Raw genomic sequence first — 27,829 nt, 5'->3', positions numbered from 1 at the left:
TCGGGCAAAGGAATGGGGTGGCCGGAGGGAGGCGGGGGTTTCGGACACCCCGGCCAGGCAGCAGAGCGACCCGCCGCCGCAGTGATGACCCTCCCCGGACTCAGGTCCCCCACCCATTAAACGGGCAGACCGATCCCTTCCCTCCCCGGCAGCTGGGGATTCAGTGAGCTCCCGGGGAACAGCGTAAGGGGTAATAACGGGGCCACCCCAGGCCCAGCTCCCCGCTGCCTCCTCGTCCCGCCGGGCGCCGCTCCCCGCCCCCGGGGCCGGGCCGCCGAGGGCGATGCGTGCAGGGCGCGGCGGCGGCGCGGGCCCAGGCGCCCAGTTCAGCGGAAAGGAATGTCTTGCTCGGCGGGGGAGGCCGCGGGCCCTCGAGGCCGTGTAAACCCGGCCGCCCTCCCCGGGCCTCATTTATTGCGGCTCTAAAGCCGGGCTCGTTCCGCCAGCCGGGCTGCTCGCCGGGTCGGCGGCATGACTCACCCCCGCGCTCCGCCGCCTGCTCCCGCCACCGCCCCCCACCCCGGCCCCTCCCGGCCGCCGCCAGCAGACCCTCTGACAAAGTGGGCCCAAAGTCGGGGAGGGTTTCTCCGTGGGGATGCGCGCGCCCCTGCCGCCGGAGCCCGCCGCCCCGCCCCCACCCGTTGCGGCGCCCCCTCCCCTCCCCTCCCCTCCCCCTCCTCCCCTCCCCGGGCCGCCCGCCCGTTCCCTCCCCTCCCCCGCTCCATAACTCAAAAGCTTGTCAAGCTGGTTCCAGACTCCTGGCGCCGGGCTCCGCTCCAGGAAAGAAAAAAAGGAAAAAGAAAAAGGGAAAAAGCCGGCGCGAGGGAGCGAGAGGGAGAGAAAAAGGCCCGTAGAGCCACACTGCGCCCCCGGGCCCCGTCCCCCTGCCCCCACCAACCCTGCTGGGGAACCCCCGCACCCTGGGGGGCAGAGGGCGCGCGCGCAACACTGATCAATTATTTATGGGCGAATCAATTATTCAGCTGCCCCGGGAAGGGGAGGGGCGGGGTAAGGCCGAGGAGCTGGAGGGCGGCTGCGGAGACCACCCCGCCTGACTGGGGTCGCGGCTCTCCCGCTGGGCCTCGGGGGGTTGGGAGGCGTCCCCACGCCGGGGGTCCTGTTGTGAGAAAACTGCCTCGGGGTGGGCTCCAGGAGGAGCGCGGGGGAATCCGCGGAAACAACAGAGACAACTCAGAAACATCCCAATTAGACCGGGAGGCCGGGGGTTGAAAAGAGCTGACTGGGGCTGGGGGGTGGCGTGGGAAGAGCCTGGCTGCGAATTCTTTCCTTTCTGACTTCATTCGTTCCCTTCTCTTTTGCGAGCCCACTAGGGTCCACTGTGCCCAGAGCCGAGGATGGCCGGTGGCAGAAGAGGGTTAAGAGCAGGAATTCGGAGTTAGCTCCGTTCAGTTGCTCAGTCGCGTCTTTTTCGTGGCTCTCTGCGACCCCGTGGACTGCGGCGCAGCCAGGCTCCCCTGGAGTTAGAGCTGGGTCCGGTTCTGGATCTGTACTGTGTTCTCCCCGGCTCTGTGCCCTTAGGCAAGGGACTTGCCCTTTCTGAGCCTCCACTCCGTCATCTGCTGGGTGGAGAAGAGCAGAAAGATAACGTGAAAGACGTGGGTGTGAGGATTCAGTAAAATGGGCACTTGGGCAGGCCTGGCACCTAGTGGGGTGTAGGAGGGGAGATTCTTTCTTCACTTTGAGGGGAACATGCCAAGGCCCCCAATATCCTTCCCTCTCCCCTGCCCCCCAAATCTGGGCTGTGTGTCGGTCTCTCAGTTGTGTCTGACTCTTTGTGACCTCATGAACTGCAGCTCTCTAGGCTCCTCTGTCCATGGAGATTCTCCAGGCAGGAATACTGGAGTGGGTTGCCATGCCCTCCTCCAGGGAATCTTCCCAATCCAGGGATTGAACTCAGGTCTTCAGCATCGCAGGCAGATTCTTTACCGACTGAGCCACCAGGGAAGCCCATGCCCCCCCTACCCCAACTCTGGGTGCTGGATAACCTGCATCTTCCCTTGGCTTCAGACATTTGAAGGTCATTATCAAAACCAAGTCAACCCCAAGGTCTCTGTCCAGGGCTCTCACCTCTGGCAGGCTTCTCACTGCCTGGCCCTTCAAAGGCTAATGCCTAAGGCAGCCAGAGGGGTCTACGTGAGCCTCAGTTGGATCTTCTTGCACCCTACATCCTTCCCTCCTCTGCAGCCTCCTCCTCTCCCCACGTCCTTCATCCTCCTTCCAGCCTTCTCCTCCCTGCTTCCCATCTGCTGAAGAGGTTTGGAGCTCTGAGGCCCTGGGAGCCAGGGCTTGTCAGAATAGAAGTGGGTGCAGCTCTCGAGAAGGTCCTGGCCTCCCAGGACACACTGTTCAGGGCACCAATATATTTTCCAGAGCTCAGGAACTAAGCAGGCTTCTGTTTCCAGACTCGGGCTTGCCAAAGGGTTTACTGTCTTCTCACCAAATCTTACTATTGTTTTTCAGTCGCTCAGTCCTGTCCGACTCTGCAACCCCATGGACTGCAGCACACCAGGCTTCTCTGTCCTTCAGTATCTCCCGGAGTTTGCTCACATTCATGTCCGTTGAGTCGGTGATACTATCTAACCATCTCATCCTCTCCCACCCTCTTCTACAAATCTTACAACAGCTGTGTGAGGTGAACCTGGGCAGATCTAGGTTTCCTGAGGCCTGAAGCTTTTACCATCTTGGGGACCCTCTTTAAGAAAAATAATGTGAAGTTATGAATACACTGTTAAGCCCAGAGCCTTGACAGGAGTACCTGAACCTGAAGCTTCATTATCTTCTGGTAAATCGCCACTGGAGGTGGGGGACATAATTATGCCTTTGTAGAGGTGGAAAGAAAGCTTTAGAGAGGGAAGTCGCTGGCCCAAGGTCACAGAGCTGGACAGAATGCAACTGGGGTTCCAGCCCAGGTCTTACTCTACAGGCAACACCCTGAACTGCCTCAGTGCATATACCACCCACCACCTCACCTTCTCACCTGTGCCCACCATGGCTCCAGCCCAGGCAAGGTCAGGGATAGCAGCCCTTTCCTCCAAGCTAGCCTGTGCCCTCCTTCCCAAGGCCCTCATGCCCCAGCACTCCAGCCTAGGAGACTTTCTGTCTTGTGACAACAACCACACAGTACCAGGAGGTAGATCTCTTCTGACCTTTCAGTTCCCACAGCTGTTCCTGCTCATTCCAGAACCCAGACTCCTCAAATGACCCCAAGGGAGTGCCCCCTGTTAGGTGGTGAGCTTCCAGGCGCAGGGGCTGCCTCTGTCTTGTTTGGCAAAGCATTTTCAGCTTTCAGCGCAGGGCAGGTATGGAGCAAACCATTAAAATACATTTAGAAGTAACACCTATTCCCAGTTTCAGGAGCGGGTGGGATGTTAGGGGCAGTGGAGACACTGTTAAACTGCAGACACCCGGGTCCCTCCAGACCTATTGAATCAGGCTCTCTGAACGTAGGGCCTGGGACTCTGCATTTTAGAACTCCCTCAGGTACATCCCAAGCTCAGCAAAGTTTGAGACACCCAAAACATTATGTGTTGACCAAGTCCCTCTCACAAAGGGGACTCATCACACCTGGTGGTGGTTTAGTCAGCAAGTATGTCTTACTCAGAGCTGGTGATGGACAGGGAGGCCTGGCGTGCTGCGATTCATGGGGTCGCAAAGAGTCGGACACAACTGAGCGACTGATCTGATCTGATCTGATCTGATGTCTTACTCATGCTACCCCATGGACTGTAACCTGCCAGGCTCCTCTGTCCATGGGATCTTCCAGGCAAGAGTACTTGAGTGGATTGCCATTTCCTCCTCCAGGGAATCTTCCTGACCCTGGGATCAAACCCAGGTCTCCTGCATTGCATGCAGATTATTTACTTATTGAGCTACCAGAGAAGCCCCTCATCACACCTAATTCTGGCCAATTTTACCAGTGTACCAAGGTCACCTTCAAGCTGAGAGCTAATTGTTTCTAATACTTATTAAAGATCAGTGGTGTCCCTGGGACTGGATCTGAGGTTTCAGATAGCTGACCTGACTGGACACTCACAAAAACTCTTTAAGAAGTAGAGACAATTATTGTTCCCATTTTATAGATAGAGAAACTGAGGCCAGGTGAGGCAAAGCAACTTGTAGACAGACAAAGAAAGAAAAAAAGTAAAGTTGTTCAGTCGTGTCTGACTCTTTGCAACCCCATGGATGGTAGCCTGCCTGGCTTCTCCATCCATGGGATTTTCCAGGCAAGAATACTGGAGTGGGTTGCCATTTCAAGGCACTGGGGAACAAGGAGGTTGAAACAGGAGAGCTGTCTGCAGGACCACTGGTCTCAGCAGTGTAACTTACAAGGGTCTCCATAGATAAGAGTATATATTCACTGCCTGTGAATAGCTTGGAAAAATGTACAGTCACTACAAGGACCTCAGGCTAAGATGTGCAAAAAATTAGGTGACAGACCCCAAAGAAATCTAATCAAGTAAGCCTCTTCTTCCTGGTTATCTTTGGAGTCAGTGTTCTGGGGAATGCGTGTTTGCAGAAGGATTTGATGTGTTTGCTTCAGGCAAATCTTTGCCTTTTCTCTGCCTGCTGTTCTGGTACAAAGGGAAATGGCCAGGCCAACAGGAGGAGAGAACCTGGGCTGGTGGTGAGCAGGCAGGCTGGCACTGCAGGCCGGCATGGCTCTCTGGGCTATCTGCAGGACTCAATCATCTGATCCCCTGAGCCAGTGCTGTGTGCAAACACAGCCTCTTTTCTGCTCCACTAGTGTGATCAAGGCACTGGGGAGGCGTCCGCTGGGGAGGAGATGATTTAGTGGCCTCTGTTCCTGGTGCCCAAGGGACTAGTTGGGGCGGAGGGTGTGGACTTACTCTGAGAAGACCCAGAAGGCAGAACTAGGGGAGGTCACCCAGAGAGGTGTTCAGCCTCACAAGGTAAACCATCTAATTGTCAGGGTAGCCTTGTAGGTAGTGAGCATCCTACCTGGGGAGGTATTCAAGGACAGATAGGGTGTGTCTGTGTGTGTACAGAGCCATGACTCAGGAAAAGGATCGGCTGAGGCAACTTTGAGAGCTTTTTCCATACCGAGACTGGGAATTTCCATTCTTAATGTAGTTGACCAGCCCAAGGGAAGCTGATGGGAAAAATTAACACAGAGAGAAGGTGACCAAGGTTACAGTGCTCAGACTGGGAACCCACAGGCCCTGAAGAGGCACCCAAGGGACATGGAACCAAGCCCACAGCCCTTGGCCTTCCAACAAAACTGGCATTGCTTAGCACTTGGACATGCTCCTTTCTCTCGCAGTCATCTGTAAATGCTCGTTAGCCCTTCATGATAATGATTAATAATACTATTAGTGATGACCAACAATCAATAATCGTAATATCCATAGCATGAACTGAGTACTTACTCAAGCAGGCGCTGTATGTTTAAACCCATGTAACTGACATGACAATCCTATGAACAATGTCCTTACTTTTACTATCATTCCTATTTAACAGATGAGGACACTGAGTCTCAGAGAACTGACATGTGACCCAGACTCAGAGCCGTGCTGCCATCCATCTGTGGGGCTACTTCTACCCTCAGTGGCAGGGACCCTGGCCACTTCCCACCCCAGGGTTACAGAGCAGCAGAAACTGGCATGGGAACAGGGAGAGGGGAACCATCTTCTCCAACTCCCTCATTTTACACCAAGGGAAACAGGTGCCAGTGAGGGGAAGAGACGTCTCAGTGTCAGCATCAAGACCAAAGGCTGCTGGTTTCCTGGGTGGGCTTCTCCTGTGCACTCCTACATCCCACTCCTCTTTCACAATGATATTTTAAAAGTTGTTAATGTTCGCATATTTGTAAGAACACATTGTTAAAGAAATGAGAAGACCTGCCACGTGTGAAGCAGTTAAACTGTGTGCAGAGACTGTTTGCTTGCCTGTAATGGGGACAATAACAATGCTTCCCCACTGACCTCGCAGGAGGGGGTCACAGTTAAAGGTGACAGGGAATGTAAAGCAGCTGTTTTATAAACTGGAGGCCACCGCCAGGGTGATCATCTTTGGATGCTGGGCATAGAGATTAGAAGTAAATGCTGCAGCCCCTATCAGGAAAACTGACCAGCATTTAGGGCCCAGCGCCATCAGGTTTCCTAGTGTTAGATCCTCCCTGGAAAGCATCCCATTCATTTATTCATCCTTCTGCCTGGAAATCATGTATTGAGCACCTGCTGTGTGCAGCAGTATGTCCAGCCCAGCAGCTTTGAGCCCAGGCTCCAGGTCAACTCTTCCCCGTCCTGGGTTCGGATCTCAGCTTCATCACTCTCCAGCAGACATGGAACTCTCTCTGGGAGCCTCTGTGTCTCCTGGTAGGATGCCGTCCGGCTGCTCTAGCAGAACCCAGGGGACAGCAGCTCACGGAGAGAAGGGCTGACTCCCTTCTCAGGTTAGTCTAGGGGGCTCTGTGCTGGGAGCTGGCCCAGGGCCTAGGCACGTTTTGTCTCTCTCATTCCATAGGGAATTGAAGTGAAGTGAAGTCGCTCAGTCGGGTCTGACTCTTTGCGACCCCATGGACTGTAGCCTACTATGCTCCTCCATCCATGGGATTTTCCAGGCAAGAGTACTGGAGTGGGTTGCCATTTCCTTCTCCAGAGGATCTTCCTGACCCAGGGATCGAACCCAGGTCTCCCATACTGTAGGCAGACGCTTTACCCTCTGCACCACCAGGGAAGTCCCCCATAGGGAATTGCCTCCACCCAAAAGGTGGAAGATGGCCACCACCTTCCCCTCCCAATTCTTTCCTGTGTGTTGGGAGGACCCAGGAGGTGGAGACTGCTCCTCCTCTTTCAGGGAGAGCTGGACAGCACTTGGATCATCTCTCTCACATCCCATTGGCCAGAACTGACCACATGACCTGCCTTAGTTGCAAGGGATACTGGGAAATGTAGTATTTAGCCTGGCAGCCGTGTGCCTCATTAAAACCCTGGAGAGGGGGTTTTTATTACTAAAGCTGTGATAGCAGAATGGGTACTGGGCAGCAGCCAGCAGCCTCTGCCACGTAGGATTCAGGGAGGTACTTTGGGGAAGCACTCAACACAGGCCCAGGTATGTGGCTGGTGCTCGGGAACTGTGCATTCAGGAATACAGGGACCTGCTTAGACCGAAGCCCTGGGAACTGCTCTGGCTGTTAAGTGGGGGCCTCCACCCCATGCCCTGCATCCTCTAGATGATGGGGAGGAGCACTGAGAGACAGCAGTCCTCCACCCAACCCCTCAGGACTCCCAGCCCAGCCTGGGGAGGATCTCAGGTCTCCTTTCTCCCTTCAAAGGAAAAACAGGAAAGCAGCCTTGTCTTCAGGGCTTGGGGACATGGAGAGATGAGTGACATAGGGGCCCTTGCAGCTCAGCCTCCACGGAGCATGGCAGCCTCTGCCAACCCAGAGCTCGAGGCTGGGGTCCATGTTTGCCGTGCTCAGGCTCTCAAACCCTGGGCAGAAGCCCTGGCAGGCATCTTTGTTCCACACCTTCTGAATGCAGCACCAGCTGGATTGAGCTCAGAGAGACGTTCCCTCCCTGAATATTCCCCTCCGGACACGAAGCCCTTCTCAGCCTAAGGAGGACTGGTGGGTGACACAGGAAGGAGGAATATCACCTCCCTCGGCACTGTGTCCCCGTGGGTCCAGCGCACCCCTAGCCACGTTGCAGGAGGCTCTCCTTCAGAGGCTGGGTTTAGGCTCAGGAGCTGAGACACCCCCCCAAGCCACCCCCCATCAGACATACACTGGTTCTGCCTCTTAGCAGCAGCATGAGCTGATCTTTCCAATTACAATGATGATGATAAAGGCACCGGTTGCTCCATGTTATTGTAAAGGTTTGTAAAATAATCCATGCAAGGTGCTTGTGGAGAGGAAGAGCTCAGTGAAGAGTGTCTGTTCAGACCAGGGTGATGACTGTTATTTTCTTCCATCCATTCCTCCCCCTTTGCCCACCCGCTACCTGTCCATACTTCCCTGCCGTCGACGCCCTCCTATCCCACCGTCTGCATGCTAAGGCTTCTTTGAGGCCCCCAGACTGGGCAGGTCCCCTGCATCCGCTAGCTTTGCATTGCAGCTTTCTCCTTCCCAGTACTTTCCAGAACGTGATGAATTCATTCTGGGTGGAGCACTGCCCTCCTGACCTGGAGTCCTGAGCCAGCAGAGACTGTGCCTATTTCATTCATTGGCATAGCCCTGGTGCCTGACACAGGGTGTGGTGGCATGGTGAGGAGCCCAGTGAAAGCCCTCCGAATGAATGAATGAGGAAGTGAATCAATGGTTACATGAGTGATGAGGGCATTTTGCCATCTGCCTGAGAATGTGTATTTAAGAGCAGAGTTCAGGGACTCAGAAAGACTAATTTTAATGTCAGCTCAGTCATTGACTTGCTGGTGACTTGGAACAAGATCCTGCTTATTTTTTATTTTTTCCATGCCCACCTCCTCCCTGCTTCTTTTTTTTAAATGTATTTATATATTTTATTTTTGGCTGCACTGGTTCTTTGTTGCTTTGTGCGGGCTTTCTCTAGTTGCAGCAAGCTACTCATCTTTGTGGCGTGCAGGCTTCTCATTGCTTTGGCTTCCCTCGTTGTGGAGTGCAGGCCCTAAAGCATGGGCTTAGTAATCGTGACTCAAGGGGCTTAGTTGTTCTGCGGCATGTGGAATCTTCCTGGACCAGGGATCGAACTCATGTCCCCTGCATTGGCAGGCAGATTCTTAACCACTTGCCCCTACTTCTTCTTGAGTTTTAGTTTCCTCCTCTAGAAACTAACAACGCATCATAGAGTTGGCGAGGAGTCACTGGAGATCATGGGGAAATACTGCAGAGATATTGAGCTCCCAGTGCATAATAACTGCTTATTAAGCACTGGTTGTAACAATTATTCTTTTTTCTTTGTTTTTTTTATCGAAGTGTGAAAGTGAAAGTCGTTTGGTCGTGTCTGACTCTTTGCGACCCCATGGACTATACAGTCCATGGAATTCTCTAGGCCAGAATACTGGAGTGGGTAGCTTATCCCTTCTCCAGTGGATTTTCCCGACCCAGGAATCGAACCAGGGCCTCTTGCATTGCAGGCGGATTCTTTACCAACTGAGCTGTAGATGATGTACAATATTATATAAGTTACAGGTGTCCAACGTAGTGATTCACAATTTTTAAAGGGTATGTATGCTCCGGGGACGACAGAGGATGAGATGAGTCTGAGTGAACTCCGGGAGTTGGTGACGGACAGGGAGGCCTGGCGTGCTGTGATTCATGGGGTCGCAAAGAGTCGGACACGACTGAGCGACTGAACTGAACTGATGCTCCATTTATAGTTATTATAAAATATCAGCTAGTCCTAATTATTATTAATATTCTCCTTGAAACAACCAGTGGCGTTTACTCTGCATTTTTATGTCAAAGTTCCCTGGACTGACCCACTCTCCTTCACTACTGGAAAGCTCAGGAATAGTTGACAAAAGCTTTCATTCATTCATTCATTCATTCATGCACACAGTGATTTGGCAAACACTTTCTGGGTGTTCTCCAAGTGCTGGGTTCAGAGCTGGTTGCTGGTGTGGGGAGTAGAAAGGAGGGTAGTGCAGGAGAAGAAAACCATCAAGTTCATCCTCTGGGCAAAAGGAAGTGGCAGAGACCCTCTGTCCACATCCTGTCACACCCCACCCTGCCCATGGCCCGTCCATCTGTGTCCTTTTCCTGTGCCTCTTTCATCCTGGCCTGGGGAGGGGGCTCTGCACCCCCACCCACCAGCAGCCATTTCCTGCCCTTCTGTCATCTGCCTCCTTTGATCCTTTTGTCAAGAGACTCTTAGAAGCCTCTGAGCCGTTGGCAACCCTGGCAACCTCTTCTCCTGGGCTGGTGACCCCCGCAGAGGTTGGAGCCACGTGGGCTTCTCTTGGGATGCTGCCCTGGGAGGCAGATGGTTTCTGGCCTCATTCATTCATTCACTCATTCAGCATTCATCACTCATTCACAGGCTCCAGCCTGTGAGGGGCCCACACAGAGTAAAAGACAGCCCCGGTCCCTGCCCTCATGGAGCTCCCAGACCATTCTGAAGGGTGATGGATGTGCATTGCTGATAAGGAAACAGGCCTCCAAACATGGGCCTAGGGTCTTCACCTGGCACGAGCGCCCTTGCCCAGCTCAGAAGCTCAGCTGATGCTCTTTTCTTTTGACTGCGCTGGCTCCTGGTTGCGGAGCCTGGGCTCAGTAGTTGCTGCGTGAGGACTTAGTTGCTCCTAGGCATGTGTGATTGCAGTTCCCTGACCAGGGATCAAACCTATGTTCCCTGCATTGGAAAGCAGATTCTTAACCACCGGACCACCAGAGACAGGGCTTCCCTGGTGGCTCAGACGGTAGAGAATCTGCATGCGAATGCAGGAGACCCAGGTTCAATCTCTGGGTTGGAAAGATCCCCTGGAGAAGGAAATGGCAACCCGCTCCAGTATTCTTGCCTGGAGAATCCCATGGACAGAGAAGCCTGGTGTGCTACAGTCCATGGGGTCACAAAGAGTTGGCCGCGACTGACCAGCTAACACTTTCCACCAGGGGAGTCCCTCCACTGATGCTTTTGAGGGGCTGCCATTTATTGAGGACTTACCGCGTGCTGGGTGCAGTGGCTCAGCGGTTTGTGGCCCCACAGGAACCTGCTGACTCATCCCTCTAGCCCTGTGAGGGAGGGACGGTTATTCTCCCCATTTTATAGATGAGAAGATCGAGGCACAGAGAGATGAAGAAGTCTGCCTGGGGCCCTGTGGCTTGTAGACGGCAGAGCTGGGTTTTGAACCTTGTTTGACAGAGTTCAGCACACATGCTGTTCTGTCCCCTGGTGAAAGAAGAAGGGTAGGGTGATCCAGGCATGAGGACCCTGGACTCACCTCTGCTACACAAGCTGGGGGACCCGCCCTTTCCACATTCTGGCCTCAGTAGTTCCAGCGGGTGGTTGGGTGGGTGGGAGGGTGGGAAAGAGTCAGGAAAGAGGGTGGAGGCCCACCTCCAGGGGAGGCCCTTCGGAGGCAGCTGTGTGGACTTGAAGGGAGGCCTCCTTTCTGCTCCACCCCCTCCTGGGGCCTCCAGTAAGAGGGAGGAGGAGGAAGAGGGTAGCTGGTTGGCGGGGAGGATGGTGGGGTCATCTCTGAGTCAGGACTCGGGGGAGAAGTGGGCAGGGCAGTTTCTTCACACCCTGGGTCCCACACCTTTTCCTCCCCCAACGCAGAGGCGGCCAATCCATCCATCCCTCCACCCACTCACCCACCCATCCATTTACTCATTCACGCATTCATTCGTTCACACACTCAGATACTGTGTGGGCAATAGGGTACACAGGTAGCCCAGTGTCTGTCCACAGTGAGCTTCCTGCGGGGCAGCTGACGACACGTGGAGAGCTCAGCACGAGGACGTTCGGGTGTGTTCAGCGCTGGGAAGCTGTGGAGTGAATGTCGTTGGGCTGGGGCCTCCTGCAGGAGCTGACGTTTGGGCTAAGATTGGAAGGATCAGTAACAAGAGCCCTGCAGCACCGTCTACAATAGCCAAGACACGGAAGCCAGCTAAATGTCCATGGACAGAGGACTGGATAAAGAAGATGTGGTACATATATACAACGGAGTATTACTCAGCCATTAAAAAGAATGAGCTAATGCCATTTGAAGCCACACGGATGGACCTAGAGAGTGTCATACTGAGCGAAGTAAGTCAGAGGAGGAGAAATATTATATGGCCTCCCTTATACGTGGAATCTAAAAATAAGTGATACAAATGAACACACCTACAAAACAGAAACATACTCACAGACTTCCAGAATGAACTTATGGTTGTCAGGGGGAAGGATGGGGGGAAGGGATAGTTAGGGAGTTTGGGACGGACATGTACACGTGGATAACCAACAAGGACCTGCTGTATAGCTCAGGGGACTCTGCTCAATGTCATGCGGCAGCCTGGATGGGAGGGGAGTTTGGGGGAGAATGGATACATGTTATCTGTAGGCTGAGTCCCTTTGCTGTTCACTTGAAACTATCACAATATTATTTGTTAATCAGCTACACCCCAATACAAATTTAAAGTCTTTTTTTTTTTCTTAAGGAGCCCCAGCAGCCCTGGGGAGAGGGTCTCCAAGTGTCAGGAATGGCAAGTGCAAAAGCCTGGAATGAAGAGTGGAGGGGAGCCTGTGTGAGAGATGGAGGGAAGGATGTAAGATGGGGACCAAGGCAGAGTCCCACATGGGCTGGTACCACGGGCACAGAGTCCCATGTCCTTCTGGGTACAACGCGAAGCCACCGGGCATTGGACATGAACCCAGTCTTGTCTTCAAAGGCGCTGTGGGTCTCGCTGGGCTGCAGTGCTCAGGAGGCCGGGAAGAGTGTGGTGGAGGCGGGGAGGCCCTGGGGAGGCTGCTGTGCAGGGAGAGATGGAGGGGCTGGACCTGGGGTGGCTGTGGGGAGAAACGGGGCACAGGTCGGACAGCAGAGCCAACAGGACAAGCTTATGATTGGGTATGGGGGTCGGGGGGCCTGAGTTTGGGGACATTCACTTTTCATCCCTTGGGACAGAGCGGAGCCTGAGGTTGGGGTAAGAACTGACCCCTCTATGAGTGGTTGTTCAGTTGCTCAGTCACGTCCGACTCTTTGCGACCCTGTGGACTGTAGCACGCCAGGCTTCCCTGTCCTTCCCAATCTCCCAGAGTTTGCTCAAACTCATGTCCATTGAGTCGGTGATGCCATCCAACCATCTCCTCTGTCGCCCCCTTCTCCTCCTGCCCTCAATCTTTCCCGGCATCAGGGTCCTTTCTGATGAGTGGGGCAACCCCCAGACTACAGACTCCCTGGACCCACAGCCCCACCCCACATCCTCGTTTTCTGTAGTTGATGGGGGCCCCACACTGTGTTTGATCAGCTGTCTGGGCCCCTCAGGGGCTGGTGGTCAGTCTGTCCCTCTGCATCGGTCCGTCTCAGAGAGGAGGGACCCCCAGGCAGAGGGAACGTCCACCCGAGTTGGAGCCAGACCCTCCTCGCTCTGCTTTGCTCCAATGCCTCCTCCCAGGAAGCCGGCCCTCCAGGCTGGGGGTTGGATGCTCTGCCAGCCGCGGGTGGCACTCCCTGGATCCCAGGACCCGGCCCCCACAACTGCCGGCTGTTTACCCACAAGGGCTTCTACCTGCCAGAGATCCCTGCTTTCCACAAGGAGCTCCAGCTCCCTGATGGCTGGGAAGGGCTGTTTTAGGGTCAGGACTATACCATCAGGCACCCAGAAAGCTGTGGCCTGGAAAATCCCATGGACAGAGGAGCCTGGTAGGCACAGTCCCTGGGGTCGCAAACAGTCCGACATGACTGAGCGACTTCATTTTCCTTCTTTCTTTCTTTGAGGCTTGTGAAGACACTGCCCGGCTCCTTCCTCCTCGTGGCCTGACTCAGGGATGCCCCAGCACCCACCCCGCTGTCCAGCCACTTCCTCCCTCCTTCCTCATCCCCTTGTCCAGCAAAGCTACCCTTTTTTTAAAAAAATTATTTTTCATTAATTTATTTGGCTGCACTGGGTCTTAGTTGGGGCATGTGGGATCTAGTTCCCTGACCAGGGATCGAACCCAGGCCCCCTGTGTTGAGAGCTGAGTCTTAGCCACTGGACCACCCAGGAAGTCCCAGCAAAATTACCCTTTAAGTCCTTCCCAGCAGTCCCTCTGCCTGCCTTCTGCTACCCCAGTCCAGGCCCCCATTATTTCTCGCCTGATATCTGCAGCAGCCACCCCGCTGGGCCCCCCTCCCCCGCTTCTCCCTTTGTCCCTGCAGTCCCTTCTGCTCGGAGAAGCCAGAGCAATCTTTCTGGAAGGTCTCTGAATGCATCGCTCCTCTGCTAAAACCTTCCATGGCTCCCCATGACCCTCAGCATAACATGGAAACTAACATAAGCCCCAGGAAAGGCCCAACCCAAACTGACTTCTCCACCTCCCTCCTTGGTGGTACTTTCCACAGCTTGTAGCTCTCTGCTTCTGAAACGGAACATACTGCAATTGTTTGAATTAGCCCTGTTTTCTCCTCACCCTTGGGCCTTTGCACGTGTTATGTGTCCTTTGCCAGGAGCCTCCCCACAGCCTCTGCCTGGCTGACTCTAACTCAAGCTTTGGGTTTCAGATTAGACCCTCTTTTGCTGCCCTCTCCCCAGACCCTGCCCTGCCCATCACACCCCTGACCACCCTGGACAGATCCTCCTCTTCAGGTCCTCATCATGCCCACACACAGGAGGTGTCTGGGAGACGGTTCAAGGGCAAGTGGGAGGGTCAGGCTCAGGCCTCTGGGGTATGTGGGCAGGGGAGAGAAGGAGGCAGCCTCAGTGCCACTGTTGTAGCAAATGTAACCCCCTGTCTCTTGGGCACCAACAGAGTCCCATGGAAGGCCTTGGGCTACAGCCACAAATTTAGGAGCAGCTGGAGGGCACTGCCAAGGACAACATACTGGTGACTGCGTCCTGCTCTGTGACAAGAGCATCCTTGCTGGAGGTCACTCTGTCCCTTTCTCATCCCCAGGTCACAGAGGAGGAAACTGAGGCTCTGAGCGGTGCAGGGACTTGCTCAAGGTCACATAGTCCTGCCAGTGGTGGGGGTAGGAACCCCGGATTATGGCTGCATTTGTCATCAGCCACCACCTGGCTGGTTTGGGGCACTTCACCTAGACTCTGCAGGCCTCCAGAATAATGGGTTTCTTAACTGCAATGACCGCTTTTCAGGGGGCTTGTGCAGTCAGCGCCCTGAAGGTGAGCATGATGCAGACACAGCTTTCGGAAGAGGTGGGTCAGAGAGGGGCGGTGACGTGGTCGGGGTCACAGAGCGTGGAGGGGTGGTGGGGGCCAGCTTCAGAGGCTGTGGTATCTGGTGAGATTTTTTTCATTCAGCTTCTCTCTGAAACGGCAGCGATCAGGGCTGGCGGGTGGGTGCGCTGCTCGGCCGGGTCAAGGGAGAGCTGGGGAGGCTCCAAGGTGTCAGGGCTGTGGCTTCAGGCCCGCTCTGGCCCTGGCTCTCCCTCTGCTCCCAGGGCAGGAGTGGGGATGGGGAGCATGAAAGGAGTGGTGGACACGTGAGCCACTCAGAGGCTGGAGCCCACCTTCCTGGCCAACTCTGTGGGGTCTCAACATAACGCTTCACTCCCCTGTTCCTGGCGCAACTTGGAAACTTTGGGGGTGAGCCTCAGTGGCAAAAAAAAAAAAAAGGAATCAGCCAGCTCGTCTGCAGCTTGGCGCAGCCCCGTGGGAAGAGCACTGGATGAGGAGTCCAAGCTAGGCTCTGGCATGGCCTCCCTGCGTACCTGGCCCAGGCCTGCTCCCTCTCTGGGCATGGGATTCCTGGTGAAAATCTCTCACGTCAACCTAATTCCCCTTGATGCTCTGGATAGCTCATCCAGGGTAGGGATGGGAGTTCAGAACCTCGTCCTCTCCAGGGCCTCCTCAAGTGAGTAAAGGTGATGACCTGGTTGGTCAAAATCACTCACAAAGGGCCAAAACCAACTGCGGCTCAGAACACCAAGAAAACCGTCCCCACGCTTGCTCTCAGGAGACGTAAAACATGCGGGTTTAATCCCTGAGTCAGGAAGATCCCTGGAGGAAGGCATGGCAATCCACTCCAGTATTCTTGCCTGGAGAATCCCATGGATAGAGAAGCCTGGTGGGCTATAGTCCATGAGGTCACAGAGTCAGACAGGACTCAAGTGACTTAGCACACGCTCACGCTTGCTCTCAGTGCAAGAGAAGGCTTCAGACTGAAGTTGAAGGTGGCGGGTAAGGCGGTGTCAAGTTAATACCTTTTGAGAATTTACGGGGGGTGAGCCACACTTGCCCACCCACAGTAGTAGTCTGTCTTTTGGCCTGAGCGTGGACTCCCTATCCTTACTGCCTCAGTGCCATGATTATTCACATCCTGAGATATTGTTGGGTGCCTGCTCTGTGCCAGGCACAGAGGCTCAGAGGGGAGCCCACAGTCGGGCCAGGGAAGTTATCCAGAGCCTGAGAATTAGAACACAGTGTGGCACGAGGGATCACCATCCCCATTTGCCAGATGGGGAATCTGAGGCTTAGAGAAAGGGGCGCTGAGCTGGGAGCTGGAATTCAATGCCTCCACAGTCTCCTACAAACCACACAGGAGCTTGGCAACCCTCAGGAGGCTTGTGGACCCCTTGGCAGGGCCCACAAGAGGTCACACAGTGGTGCCTGTCTGTGCGCCTCTTGCTGCCTCCATTTCAGCTTCTGGGAGGTACAGGGCTGCCGTTAGCCACAGGGCCTTTGCACATGCCTGGACTTCTCTCCCTCGTGCTGTAACAGCCCTAGACCATGTACCCACGAGGATGGGGTTAGGGCCAGTTTCTCCCATGTTTACTGGAAATCCACTCCAGTATTCTTGCCTGGAAAATTCCATAGACAGAGGATCCTGGCAGGCTACAGTCCATGGGGTTGCAAAGAGTTGGACATGACTGAAGCGACTGAGCATACATGCATGCATGCACCCATAAAACCATCACTACTGTCAAGACAGTGAACACATCCACCACCCTTCAAAACTTTTCCTGTGCCCCTGTGGGACCTCCCAGCACCCAGAGTCCCCAGGCAAACACAGAGCTGCTTTGTCACTATAGGTCAGTTGGCACTTTCTAGAATGTTCTAGAAATGGAGCCACACAGGATGCGCTCTGTGTCTCCTGGCTCCTTTCACTCAGCATCACGACCTTGAGATTCCTGCCCGTTGCTGCAGCATCGGCAGTTCATTTCTTCTTACTGTTACCGAGTCCTGTTCCCTGGTAGGGATGCCCAGGACCTGTGGAGCCACTCTCTAGCCAATGCATATTTGGGTTGGTTCCAGTTTTGCCTGTTACAAATGCAGCTGCGGTGAACATTCGTGTCCAAGTCCGCGTGGACCTAAGTTTTCCTTTCTCTGGGATAAATGCCTAGGAGGGGAATGGCCTGACCATATGGAAGGTGTATGCTCCACTTTTGAAAAAGCTACCAAATGTTTTCCAGAGTGCTTGAACCATTTTACACTCCCATCGGCAGAGGAGGAGGGTCCCAGAGGAAGGGGGGACTGGAACCCCGGCTCAGCCCACTAGAGCTTGTGTCCCTCACTTCCAGGCCCCAGACCTCCAGGACCGTCTGTCTCAGCTGGCCTTGCGCCCCCAGCGCCTCTGGGCTGCAGGAGAGGGACCAACCCACAGCAGGGGGCTGGGCTGCCATCTCGCCCTCCCCTCCAGGGGTCTGGCTTCCCTTTCCAGCAGAGAGCTGCCTTCCCCAGCCCCCACCCTCTGCCTTCCCCAGCCCCCCCATACTCTGCCTTCCCTGGCCCCCCTGGACGACAGAGCTGGGCACACAGCGGGTGCCAGGCAGATGTCGCTGGGCCCAGGAAGTAATGGGCTGGACCTCCCTGGGTTCTTGTCTCTGGCTGTGTGAGGGGGCCTGGGACCTCGCCTGGGGCCTCCCAGGCCCCTGACAAAGGCTCCTGGGTGGTGGGGGGAACGCTGAGGGTTTCACTGGGCTCCTTACCAAGCTGGTGAGAGGTGAGTGTGTGTGCGCGTGTGCGCGGGGAAGGGGCCTTGTGCCTTTGAGCACTGGGACAGGAGAAAGAAAGAACCATCAGAACCTAACAGGGGGTGGGGGGGACAGAGACGAGGACCAGAAAGAAGCCGCCGAACCGAGGAGGGGCAAACCTCCCCTGCCAGACCCCAGGGAGGTGCGAAGAAGGCGGGGTGGGGTGCCAGAGGGGAGCAGGAATTCTTCATTAAAAATGAAAGCCCGCAGCCGGGCCCGCGGCGGCCGAGGAGCCAGGCTGCCGGCAGCTTCCAGCTCGCGGGAGCAGCGAGGCCCGCGCCGGCTCCAGCCGCCCGCGGCCGACCTCACGCGTCCTCAAAGCCAGCCTGTCCCACTTCCCCCGCCGGTTGCTACAGCAACTGAGCTCTGAGTAATCAGCTGCACGGTGACCTTTCTTCCCCCGGAGAGAGGGAGGGAGGGAGGGAGGGGGGCCGGGGGGGAGAGAGGGGGGAGAGGGAGGGGGAGGAGGCTTGGAGGAAGGGGGGAGGCGGAAGGGAGGAGGGGGAGAGGATGGTGAGGGGAGAACAGAGGGAGAAAGATGAAGAGGAGGAGGGAGGGGGAGGATGGAGGAGCGGTGGGGGGGGGAAGACGGAGGCGGAGGTGGGGAGGAGCAGGGGGAGAGAGAGGAGGCAGGCTGAGCGGCCGGTCAGAGCTGTAGAAACACTGCAGCTGGGGTCTGGGGCTTTGCGGGGAGGAGCTGGCAGTCAGAAGGCAGAGCGAGGAGGGCGTAGCTGGCAGCCCTGCGGTGGGGGCAGGGAGACGCTGCAGAGCTGGCGTGGGGGAGGCCCGTGGAGGGGTCTGACCCCCACTGATTCCTACCCAGCACCGCCTTCACCCGACCCCCATCTCACGCCCTCCTTTACCCTCAGGCTGCCCCTTTCCAGTCGCGGGGCATTAGGAGAGGTGGACAAGTCCCTGTGTGCACTCTGGCTCCAAAGATACCCTTTTGGAGCGGCCTCGACTCCCCCATTACCCAGATGGGAAAAGTGAGGCTCCGAGGCTTGACAGTTTCAGAGCCTTTCACCCTCTGTGACACCCCTCCCCGCCTCCTCTCATCTGCCTAGGACTGTGAGGCAAAGCCAAGCCAGGGCCAGGTCCGGGATGAGTCCGGGGTCCACCCCCACCCCCGGCTCCCCCACTGCTCTGCTCTCTGGCCTCCATCTTCCTGGTTGTAAAGCAGAGATGCCCGAGGAGGTGCATGCTGCCCAGGGAGGCAGCCCTTGTTAGGGAGGGTCCATCGACCCTCTCAGACCCAGGTATTGATCTGAAATTCTCTTAACACAGCAGAAGCAAGGCAGGGAGGATGTGAGAGACCCAGGGAGCTGGAGGAGCTCAAGGAAGGGCATGGTGCAGACAGGTGTCGGCCACCCAGGGACCCCTGGGGAGTCGGGGCCCCCAACCTGGGAAGGGCTTGGGGACCTCTTAGTATCAGGTATCCTGCCCGCCCACCAGGGGCTCCTCCCCAGCTCAGCAGCCCTGGGCCAGCATCAGGCCCATCACTCGCCTGCTCGCCTGGCCCTGGGGACCCGCCTGCCTCCTGTTTACAGGCAACAACACCCCCCCCCCCAGCCCCCGCCCCAGTCAGAGTCACAGCCGCCCGTGGAGTGGGGGAGGGATGACAGATGGCGGAGGTGCCATTTTAACCAGAGTCTGCAGCAGTGGGGGAAGGGGAGGAGGGACCCTCGGGCTGGTGGGGGCTGGGACCTTGCGTTGCTGCCACCTCCTGGGGCCTTCGGTCTCCATTCCTCTCACGGCAGCACCTCTCCCTAGCCCGAGGCACCCAGGCCTGAAGGGGCACTGACCCAACAACCATGTCACTTGGGCCACCCAGACTCCCATGGACTCGGCAGGTGCCCCTTGGGTAGGCTGGGTTGGGAGGGGCCCCTGGGAGACAGTCTCTCAAGGCTCCATGGCAAGGAGAGTCCCATGAGCCCCCAGCTCACAGCAAGGACTCCACCACTGGCCAGGAAATGCCAGGCGTTGGCCGGAGTAGCAGTAGCGGGAGGAATCATGGCCCCAGAGCCCAACCTTTATTTAGCTCCAGGCTTCAGCTGAAAGCCTTAAGGCACAGATCTTGGAAGGGGGCTGCATTCTTAGCTCTTCACTGAGGCCTGTTCAGAACTTCTTTGGACCCCAGCATTTCATCTCTAGTGGTGAAGGGTCCTGGTCCCACCCCACCCACCTCGCTGGAGGTGAACCAGCCAGTGATGGGGAAGTGAAGTCGATCAGTCGCATCTGACTCTTTGCGACCCCATGGACTGTAGCCCACCAGGCTCCTCTGTCCATGGGATTTTCCAGGCAAGAGTACTGGACTGGGTTGCCATTCCCTTCTCCAGGGGATCTTCCCGACCCAGGGATTGAACCCGGGTCTCCCACATTGCAGGCAGACGCTTTACCATCTGAGCCACCAGGGAAGCCCTGAGATGGGGAAGCAGATGGCAAAGCACACTGGTACCTCCGAGGCCCGCCTTTCCTAGGTGAGGAAAGCAAGACTCAGAGAGGTGAGGTCACTTGCCCAGGGTGACCCAGCTGGTAACGGGAAGCGCCACACTCTGGGCCGTCCAGAAGGAAGTACGTATGAAGCCACAACGTGGCCGCGCAGAGTGGGCGTTCAGGCTAGCTGCTGTGGCCACGAGCCTGCCTGTACCTGGGGCTCTCGACTCCCTGGAACACCCACGTGTGCAGCCAGTCCTTCGCACACGGGATGCTCATTCTACAGCAAGCCTGTGGGCCATCATTTGGTTCCCGTGGAGATAATAGCAAGGGCGGCTGTGCCACTCTGAGCCCAGCCCCCGGCCCCTCGCTGGGCAGAGCAGCCACACGTGTTTTGTCATAGGAAGCTCCGAGGCACCCTCCCTGGTGGCTGCTGCTCTCCCTGTTTTCAGGTGAGGAAAGTGAGGCTCAGAGAAGTGTGTTGACTTGCCTCAGGTCCCCACCACACTGAGTGCCAGAGCTGGGATTGGAATCCACTTCTTGATCTCAGAGATGACCTCATAACCCCCGCCCGAATCAGCCAGGCTCAGCCAGACTCAGGGGTGTGGGTGCTGCCCATGCTGGACTTGCCTGTAAACCAGAATTTCCTTGAGCTCATTAGGAAATGTCGATGGAAACTGCACAGAAGTTCCCCTGTGGGCACAGGAAAGAGGAAGCTCATCACAGGACAGGCACAGAACAGGGTGAGACTGGTCAGTAGGGCTGGAGAGGCCATGGTGCCATGGGGTACTCACAGCCCAGGGATCTTTTCTCATCCCTGGGTAGTGGTGGTGGGGCAGGGAGTAGGGAGCAGGGACCATTGCCCCTTCAGGCAGATAAGGAAGCTGAAGTCCAAAAAGGTCAGATGATTACTACAAGCCCCAGTGATTCCCATTAGGGTGAGAATCAGGGCAAAGGCAAGATTCCCAACCCCCAACCAGTTACCACTGCTGCCTCTGTCCACCCCCTCACCCATCCTCCATCCTCCTCTCTCCATCTTCCCATCCATGCCCTCATCTGTGGATCTCTCCACCCAGCTACCATCTGCCCATCCATCCACTCACCCACCTGCCCACTCATTCATCCATCTGCCCATCCATCCACCCACCCATCCATCCATGAACCCATTCACTTGTCCATCTTCCCAACTACACCTCCATCCACCACTCATCCATCCACCCATCTTACATCTATCCATCCTGTCCGCTCACCTACCCACTCCTGCATAAACCCATTCACCCATCCGTCTTCCCATCTATGCATCCAGCGCTTTGCCCACCCACCCACCCACTCATCTATCCATCATCTGTCCATCCACCCACACATTCACCCATCCATCCATCCATTCATCTACCCATCTCTTCATTTATCAGCTCATCCGGTCATCTAGCTCTCACCTATCCAACCACCACGCCCCATGTAGCCATCTATCCGTCTACCACTCACTCCCCTTTCATTCATCTATTCATTGTACTTTGCTGTTGTTCAGTCACTTTATTCTATAGCTATTCTGAGTCCGGTTCCTTCACCTTTCAGTTCTTAAACATATTCTTATGTGACCTGGACAAGGAAATGGCAACCCATTCCAGTATTCTTGCCTGGAGAATTCCATGGACGAGGAGCCTGGTGGGCTACGGTCCATGGAGTCACAAAGAGTCGGACTCAACTGAGTGACTAACGCTCTGTGAGCTGGGTGCCGATGCTGTCTTCTCTGTGGAAGTGTACCAACTCCCCATCTCCCAGTTCAGCATAACAGTTGCAACTGGTCCCCATCAAGACCGCAGCTCCTGTGCAAGAGGTTCAAGCTGCGCTCCTTCCCTCCTTGCCTTCACTTGGGTGGGATCTGGCCTGGAGGTGCTTCTTCTCCTTTTCTCTTCTGAGTCACTTCACCTCCCCATCTGGGTATTTCAGTCCCAAGTGAGAGACCTCAAAAATGTGGAAGATGATTGAGCCACCAACATGGAGGTCACTTCCATAGCCTTTGTTGTTGTTGTTGAGTCGCTGAGTTGTGTCTGACTCTTTTGTGATCCTATGGACTGCAGCCCACCAGGCTCCTCTGTCCATGGGATTTCCCAGGCAAGAATACTGGAGCAGGTTGCCATTTTCTTCTCCAGGGGATCTGCCCGACCTAGGGATCAAACTCGAGTCTTCTGCATTGCTAGGCAGATTCTTTACTGCCGAGCCTTGCCACTATGCAAAGCACATGGATCATCAGGGCACTGGGGACTGTGCCATGAGCATCAGTGTTGGCCAGGGGATGGGCCAAGACCCACCAGTCCCGGGACCAAGGATCAGAAGGATGATCGGGACCAGGCCACTTCTGCACCTGCCTCCAACCTGCTGTGTGACAAATGGCAACTGAAAACACAACAGTTATCCCTGTTCTGAGGACCGGAGTGAGACGTGGCATTTCAGGAAAAGGCAACAGCCTTTCCTGAAGGTTTTTGAGATGGGGAGGTTTTTGAAGGGTTTAGCAGGGCTCAGCCTTTGAGGTGTACATTCTCTTGTTACTAAAATCTTCCAGAAAGGTCCCTTGATTCTGCTCAGGCCAGCCAACTAGGTATGAGCGTAATTCATTCATTCATCCTGCGTTAGCTGTATACCAGGACTGGTACTAGGGCGGGGGCTTCCCTAGTTGCTCAGCTGGTAAGAATCTGCCTGCAGTGCAGGAGACTCTACTTTGATTCCTGGGTTGGGAAGATCCCCTGCAGGAAGGCATGGCAACCCACTCCAGTATTCTTGCCTGGAGAATCCCCATGGACAGAGGAGCCTGGTGGGCTACAGTCTATGGGGTCGCAATGAGTTGGACATGACTGAGTGACTAAGCACAGCACAGGACTTGTTTAAGACTCTAGAAATCAATAACAAATATTTTCTGCCCCTCAGAAATGTGCTGACCCTCGCCTTGGGACAGAAACCACAGTCATATTGCATGTGTAGTGGTTCAGGAGCCAACTCAGTCCTGGGGGCTCTGAGGAGGGGTGTCAACTGGGCCTGGACTGGGCTGGCTAGGAGGGGGTCCCAGAGCAGGGGCACACTCAGGATCTGGAAGGACAAGTCTGATTGGAAAAGGGCCTTCGGGACAGAAGGAACAGAAGGATAGCCCCTGCAGAGCCACAGGGGCAGGGGAGGGGCAGAAAGGGGGAAGAGAGGACAAATGAATCCCTACTGTGTGCGATAGTGGGGGGAGGGGACACTGTACCCAGCGTCCCCCTCTCATTATCTCATGGATCCTCCCAACAATTCTGTGGCCGTCATTCCATCCTCTTGCACATTTCATCGATGATAAAGCCAGGCTCAGAGAGGGCCAACAACCTTCCCAAAGTCACACAGCTTCCACACACTGGATCTGTCAGTCTGACCTCAAAGTCTGGAGCCTCTGCGCATTGCCCCTTCCCTTGAACATCTCGCCCTCAAGGTGGAGGTGTGGGAGAAAGCGCCCCGTCAGCACTGGCTCTCTGGGGCAGCTAGGATGCTCGCGCACTCATTCAGATTAGCAAATATTTAGATTAACAAATATTTATCCCCTTCTCCTCGAGGTCAGGCCCCACACTGGCCTTGGGGGTAGGGCTGTGACGACACTGCAGCCCCTCCCTGCCTTCCTGGGGCTCCCTGGTAGGGGGAGGCGATGGGGATAGAGCTCAACTCCAGGCAAAGCCCTGCTTCATCCAGACTTAAAAATAAACCCAGGTTCTGCCCAGGCCCAAAGAGTGGGGGGCCACAAGCCCCCAGAGCCACGGCTCTGGAAGGCAGCAGACAAAGCTGTCAGCTCGGAGCAGGCTCCTCTCATCAGCATGGGGCCCCAGCCTCCCTGCTTAAAGATCGCCTCGGGCGCTCTCTTAAAGATGCTAACGTCGCAGCTGACATTTGGGAGATCCTGGCAGGCGATCAAACCCAAGCTGAAAAATCGGAGCTGCCGGGCGGGGGCGGGCACCAGGCAGCGGGGACCGGGGCTGGTTGGGGCCGAGGGCAACAGGGCTCAGGCGGCCACTGCTGGCTAAGGCTGTGCTTTCCGACTGGCCCAGTGCGGGTGGGGACTGGGCTGTCTGCTGGAAAGACCCAGCAGAGAAGGAGGGGGAATGCAGAAGGCAGGGAAAGAAGTGAGAGGAGAATGGCTATGGAGAGACTGAAATCTCTTAGTTCGTCCCCCAACTCAGGGCATCATCTGTCAATAATCAGACCAGCTGGGGTAAGAAAATCCACAGGATGAAGAGTTCTAAAAAAAAAGAGAGAGAGATAAGGTGGAGAAAGATTCCGGGTGCCAGTTACACCTCTGACTGCAGCGCTCAGAAATGGGTAATGGTACCCTACTCCAGTACTCTTGCCTGGAAAATCCCATGGACGGAGGAACCTGGTGGGCTGCAGTCCATGGGGTCGATAAGAGTCAGACATGACTGAGGGACTTCACTTTCACTTTTCACTTTCATGCATTGGAGAAGGAAATGGCAACCCACTCCAGTGTTCTTGCCTGGAGAATCCCAGGGACGGGGGAGCCTGGTGGGCTGCCATCTATGGGGTTGCACAGAGTCAGACATGACTGAAACGACTTAGCAGCAGCAGACGTGGGGAGCAGAGCACTCTGGGCAGCTGAGAGGTCAGAGGGCGGAGGTCAGAGAGCAGAATTCCCACTCCACAGCTGCCTTGGACACGCTGGGCCTTCCGGAAACTTCCAGATGCCTGAGCCCGCCTTGTCTCCTTTCCCTTTCTTTGTATGCAGTCTCCTTTCCAGCCACCCACCACTGTCCACCCACCTCTACCCTCTCACCCACCTACCTACTCACCCATCCCACCTACCCCTGCCTCACCAGTTCACCTCTGTTCATCTACCCAGCCATGCCTCTACCTAGGTTGCCAATAACCTCCTTCATTCATCCATCCATTAGTTCATCTCCTCAGCCAGCCATCCTCCACGCGTTCACCCATCTCCAGCCATTCATCCATCTTCACTCATTCATTCATCCGCTCCACCCAAATGTCCATTCGTTCCCTATGCATCTACCCAGAGACCACTTCTTCAGCACAGGAGAGGCACAGCCAGCCCCACCTTAGGGGGTTCGGGAAAGACTTCCTAAGCTGAGACACAAAGAATGGGTAGATGCGATCCAGGCAAAATGGAGGAGGGGCCCGTGTTTCCCAGAGAGATGGGAGGCGAGAGACAGGGGTCTCTCAGGGGAACATCAGGTTGTGTTCTGGCCTCTGCTTAAGAGAGAATAGTTTACCAGTGAGCCCCGGAGAGGCGAGCTCTGAGGCTGGAGTGGGCAGGGAAGCTGGGCACACCGGCTCTGAGGAGGGGATGTGAAAGACCCGGAAGGCCAGGTTATGGTTCTGCAGCTGTTTACCACCGACCCCTTCAAACAGGCCCATCAGTTCCTGCAGCCCTTCCCCCACCTCTCCATCCTCCCAAATCCCAACATCTCATGGTTAGATCGCAACAGCCCCACACTTACAGGCGTTTTTTTTTCTTTTTAATATCTGTGAATTCTGGCTTCTCAGGGTCAGAGCCATGCCTTATCCATCCTGGTGTCCTGTCCCATGGTACTTCGCCAAACAATATATATCCTGCCCCCCAATCTTCCCCTTCTTCCTTGAGGGCACCCCTTCCATACACCCAGTCACTCTTGCCCGGAACCTGGGCTCCACCCTCATTCCCTTCCTCTCTCTCCAGTGCCACCCCCTTGAGAGTTGATCCCCCAGACCTGTCATTTCACCTCTGACATACCTTGAATCTTCTCTCCACCTGCTCAGCCACCAACTTGGATCAGAGCAGCAGTCTCCTCGCCTTCAGGCTTGCTGTCCATCAGGCCACATGCTGGGTGCCATGAGAGAGCTCTTTCTGCATTGGAAATGTGACTGTTCGATTCTCCCACTTAAACCTTTCATGGATAACCTTGTCCACTAGATAAAGTCTTAAGTCACTGCCACTGCCAAGAAGACCCTTCCCTAGCTGGCCAGAGCTGCCTTCTCTGGGCTCCAGGTTCATCCCTCTAAGATATGAAATCCATCAAGTTCATTGCTATTCATCTTGGGTCTCCATAACTATGATCCTGGCTCCAGCCCCTGGACGTCTTGGCCCAAAGCCTAGAAACATCCTGAGTCGTCAGCTCCCTGCTCATCCCCACTCTTGTCTCCACTTAGACCCCTCATTCTGTCTCATAGAGCCAGCAAGCCATCCCATGTCCTCCATCCCACCACCAACACCTGGTTGGCCCTCAGGTAAAAGAAAATATTGCTAAAAGCTGCAAGAATACTCCCAGACCCTCCTTCCCCACGACTGACCATTTCCATTTGTTATTTGTGCCTTAAACCAAAGCCAACTGCTTGGCCTCTTCTGTGCCTACAAAACACTTTTTTAAAAACTGATTTTGTGGCTACAGAAAATTTCCTTCCTGTCTTCACATTCACAGGAAAGAGAAAGCCCTGGCCCTGACTCAGAATTGGATTCTAGCTGGAGGCGTCCTTTCCGCGGCTGGCTCCAGGGAAAGGGTTTATCTGTTTGTTTCTTGACCTTGAGCGGGAGCTGAGGCAGCCAGAAAGAGGAGAGACAGGAGCTGGGAGGGGAAGGAGGTGAAAAGCTGAAACTGTGGCCCCAGAACCCTGCACTCTGCCCCGAGGGACCAGCCAGGTGAAATTAGAAGAAAGGAAGGAGACAGGCCATGCTGCAGGCACCGAGGACCACAGAGGTCCTGAGGAATGGCTGCCTCTTTGGCTTCTGGTCCTCTGAGGTCCCCAGGGTGTCCCCATCCCTCATCCCCTTGGAAACGAAACAAGCTAGAGAGCTGGAAGGAGAAGTAAACCACCCAAACAGATCAACTTTGCCATCCATACGGGGGCCAACTGAGGCTGTTACAGATCCAATGCTAAGCGGTGGCCATCAGTCCAGGCAAGCGTGCTGTGCCCTCCGTGAGCCTGCATGCTGAGGACAGTGGCACCTACAGGGTGGAGGGGTGGGGGCAAGAGGTAACGAAATAAAGCAAAGCTCCCTTCTCAGAAAGGGTCTCCTTCCTGACACATGACTGAAATTTAACCCACACATGTATTGAGCATCTCCTATTTGCCTGGATCCTTGCTCTCAATGATCTGACCATCTTTTCTCCAATTAAACTGGGGGCACATTTCAAGCAGAGACCGTTTATTTTCTCCCAAATAACTTCATTCTTACTACAAAAGTAAGACAGGCTTGTTATAGGTATTATAGAGAATACAGATAAGCTCAGTGAAGATATTAATAATAAGACTGCTTTTAATCTTGTAACTCAATGATGGCCACTTTTGAGGTTTGGAGGGCTCACTTCCTCTCCTGGTCCTCCTCACCCAGCATTCTCTCTTGGAATCTTGCACGCAACAGACATGTAAGAAGGATCTTTTGTCTGACCCTTTACCTGTTCATTCATTACTCATTAATTCCAAAAGTGATCACTGAGACCTCAGTAGGTCACAGTTGGTGGTTTACACTCTTTGGGGTGGAAAGAGATGTTTAGACACCAAAGCTCGTGTCTGCGCTGTGTGCTGGTGCCAAGTCGCTTCCAGTCGTGTCCGACTCTTTGCGACCTCATGGACTGTAGCCTGCCAGGCTCCTCTGTCTGTGGGATTCTCCAGGCTAGTGTCAGTATAACCTGAATAAAAGCTGAGGTTCCCCGTGGCTCAGTCTTGGCACTGAGTGACTTCATAGTCCAGCAAGTCAATAATATTTAAATGAGTTTTCTGAATTCACTTTTCCCACAAAGAACTTCAAAGGGATCAAATTCACAACCCTCAGCAGAACAGCCTTTTTCTTTTAAATTAATTT

At 55.1% G+C, this 27,829-nt stretch overlaps 1 long non-coding RNA gene across 4 annotated transcripts; it reads right to left on the bottom strand.

Moving 5' to 3' along the window:
• Nucleotides 1-959: 959 nt before the first annotated feature.
• LOC113901731 lies at nucleotides 960-27,829 on the bottom strand. 4 transcript variants are annotated; one of them, XR_003513520.1, is made up of 4 exons: nucleotides 26,320-27,829; nucleotides 25,763-25,876; nucleotides 10,623-10,847; nucleotides 960-1,580 (listed from the first exon to the last, which is right to left on the bottom strand). It is a non-coding gene; the product is annotated as an uncharacterized LOC113901731 (long non-coding RNA). The 4 variants fall into 4 exon arrangements; XR_003513517.1 differs by lacking the exon at nucleotides 26,320-27,829 and having other exon boundaries at nucleotides 25,763-26,313; XR_003513519.1 differs by lacking the exon at nucleotides 26,320-27,829 and having other exon boundaries at nucleotides 960-1,577; nucleotides 25,763-26,313.

The sequence above is a fragment of the Bos indicus x Bos taurus genome, chromosome 11 (assembly GCF_003369695.1).
Source record: "Bos indicus x Bos taurus breed Angus x Brahman F1 hybrid chromosome 11, Bos_hybrid_MaternalHap_v2.0, whole genome shotgun sequence".
NCBI classification, from domain to species: domain Eukaryota; kingdom Metazoa; phylum Chordata; class Mammalia; order Artiodactyla; family Bovidae; genus Bos; species Bos indicus x Bos taurus.
Note: the sequence above shows the minus strand (reverse complement) of the source record. Positions and strands in the feature narration are given on the sequence as shown.